General features: G+C 40.2%; 1 pseudogene; it reads left to right on the top strand.

The window, feature by feature from the left end:
• Nucleotides 1-877: 877 nt before the first annotated feature.
• LOC103582349 lies at nt 878-3,055 on the top strand (annotated as a pseudogene).
• Nucleotides 3,056-3,220: the final 165 nt, after the last annotated feature.

Below are 3,220 nucleotides of genomic sequence, written 5' to 3'. Positions count from 1 at the left end.
GACCTGTGAGTCCAAGAAGAAATTAAACAAGAAATCAAAAAATTTGCTGACATAAATTAAAATAAAGATACATGATACCAAAACCTGTGGAAACTGCAAAAGCAGTATTAAGAGGGAAGTTTATTGCAAAAAACACTTATATCTAAAGAATAGAATACTTCAAATAAACAGCCTAACATTACAACTCAAAGAACTAGAAAAGCAAGAACAATCCAACCCTAAAAGTAGTAGATGGAAAGAAATAATTAAGATCAGAGAACTAAATGAAATAGAGACCAAAAAAAAAAAAAAAACTATACAAAAGATCAATGAAACAAAAAGTTGGTTTTTTGAGAAGATAAGCAAAATAGACAGTCCATTAGCGTGATTAACAACAGCAACAAAATAGAGAGAAGAGTCAAATAACAAAAATTACAAATGACAATGGAGATGATACAACCGATTCCAAAAAAATATGAAGAATCATTAAAGACTATTATAATGACTAGAGCCAACAAATATGAAAACCCAGAGGAAATGGATAAATTTCTGAACAAATGCAAACTACCAAGACTGAACTAAGAAAAAAAAAACAGAACAGACCAACAACAAGCAATGATATCGAAGCAGTAATCAGCTGTCTCCCAACAAACAAAAGCCCAGGACTGAATGGCTTTACTGCTGAATTCTACCAGGCCTTTAAAAAGGAAGTAACACCAATTCTGTTCAGACTATTCCAAAAAGTTGAAACAGAGGCCACTCTCCCAAATTCACTCTATGAGGCCAGCATCACCATGATACCAAAACCAGACAAAGATAAAATAAAAAAAGAAAACTACGGACTGATATGTGTGATGAACATATATACAGAAATCCTCAACAAAATATCCACAATCAGAATACAGCAACAAAACGTCAAAAAAACTATACATCACGGATGGCGCAGAGCCTGCTGCAGGAGAGTGGGTGGGGTCAGCTGCTGCTGCTGCTGCTGCTGGCGCGGGGACCTGTGGGGACAGCCCACAGATGAGGTCTTTACTGGGTGTATTTGAAGAAGATGCTGCAGCTATTTCCAACTATATGAACCAGCTGTATCAAGCTATGCATTGGATTTATGATGCACAGAATGAATTAAGTGCAGCAACACACCTGACTTCAAAACTTTTAAAAGAATATGAAAAACAGCGTTTTCCACTGGGGGGTGATGATGAAGTTATGAGCTTTACTTTAAAACAGTTTGCAAAAGTTATAGATGAACTTAGCTCTTGTCATGCAGTACTTTCAACTCAACTTGCTGATGCCATGATGTTCCCTATTATCCAGTTTAAAGATAGAGATCTGAGAGAAATATTAACATTAAAGGAAGTGTTTCAGATTGCCAGTAATGATCATGATGCTGCAATTAACAGAGCCGATTGTCAAAAAAAAAAGAGAAAACGACAAGGTGAAATATTCCAGAAAGAAACAACACCAGACCATGATGCATTATTTTTGTGCATTAAATAATCTTCAGGACAAGAAAAAGATAGCACTGTTAGAACCTCTACTTGGGTACATGCAAGCTCAGGTAAGTTTCTTTAAGATGGGTTCTGCAAATCTCAGTGAACAACTGGAAGAATTTTTAGCTAATATTCAGACAAGTATGCAGAATGTTCGCAGGGAAATGGACAGTGATGTAGAGACCATGCAACAGATAATAGAGGATTTGGAAGTAGCCAGTGACCCCTCATATGTGCCTGACCCGGACCTCACCAAATTTCCTGTTCATCGAAACTTAACCCGAAAGGCTGGATACCTTAATGCTAGAAATAAAACAGGCTTGCTGTCATCTACCCGGGACAGACAGTGTTACTTCACGCAGGGTGGAAATTTAATGAGTCAAGCCCGTGGGGATGTGGCAGGAGGCCTGGCCGTGGACATAGACAACTGTTCAGTGATGGCTGTGGACTGTGAAGACAGGCGATACTGTTTTCAGATCACTTCTTTTGAGGGAAAAAAAATCTTCAATTTTACAAGCAGAGAGTAAAAAAGACCACGAAGAGTGGACCTGTACAATAAACAACATATCTAAACAAATATACTTAAGTGAAAATCCAGAGGAAACTGCTGCACAAGTGAATCACAAGTCTGCTCTGGAAGCTGTCACTCCTCCCCATCTTTCCAGCAGAGGCATGAAAGCCTACGGCCAGCAGGACAATCTCGGCCACCAACAGCTCGAACCAGCAGTTCGGGATCCTTAGGATCTGAGTCCACAAACTTGGCTGCCCTCCCTCTAGATTCTCTTGTTGCCCCGGACACTCCAGGACAGTTCGACGTCATTTCTCCTGTGTGTGAAGATCAGCCTGGCCAAGCAACAGCCTCTGGCCAGGGAGGCAGGCGTACGAATCCACTTGGAGAACCTGCAGGAAGGACAAAATCTGAAACCGAAGATTCTGTTCTTCAACAGTTACTTATTGTTCGATTCCTCGGTTCTATGGAGGTGAAATCAGATGACCATCCAGATGTTGTTCATGAAACAATGCGCTAAATCTTAGCTGCCCGGGCCATCCATAACATCTTTCGTACGACAGAATCACATTTATTAGTGACTTGTGACTGTTTCAAGTTAATTGATCCACAAACACAAGTTACAAGGCTCACGTGCCCATTACCCTGTGTAGTTTTGTGTGCTACACACCAGGAAAATAAGCGGCTTTTTGGATTTGTTCTTCGGACACCAGGAGGGAGAAGTGAAAGTAATCGGTCATCAGTCTGTTATATATTTGAATCAAACAACGAGGGGGAGAAGATTTGTGATTCTGTTGGACTGGCAAAACAGAAAGCTTTGCATGCCGAACTGGATCGTAGGGCATCAGAAAAACAAAAAGAAATAGAGAGAGTGGAAGAGAAGCAACAGAAAGAACTCAGTAAGCAAAAGCAAATTGAAAAGGACTTGGAAGAACAAAGTCGGTTGACAGCTGCCTCCAGCAGACCAAAGGAAGCCAGTAGTGAGGGGCGGTTTGTTGTCCTTAGCAGTAGCCAGTCGGAAGAGAGCGATTTGGGAGAACAAGGAAAGAAGAGAGGGTCAGAAGCATAAACTTATCCTTGCTTTTTGAGTGAATATTCCCCCCTTGGAATTTGACAATTTCTGTGGTGAAATGGTCCAAGGTAACAACTATGCTGAAATATCAAGGAGGAGACTAAGCTTTATATTTGTTGGTTTGTTTTAGCTTCATTTAAAAAAAATAAGATTGAACTTGCT

This window comes from Galeopterus variegatus, unplaced genomic scaffold, assembly GCF_000696425.1.
Source record: "Galeopterus variegatus unplaced genomic scaffold, G_variegatus-3.0.2 Scaffold15838, whole genome shotgun sequence".
NCBI classification, from domain to species: Eukaryota; Metazoa; Chordata; class Mammalia; order Dermoptera; family Cynocephalidae; genus Galeopterus; species Galeopterus variegatus.
This window is presented reverse-complemented; position numbering and strand designations above follow the sequence as displayed.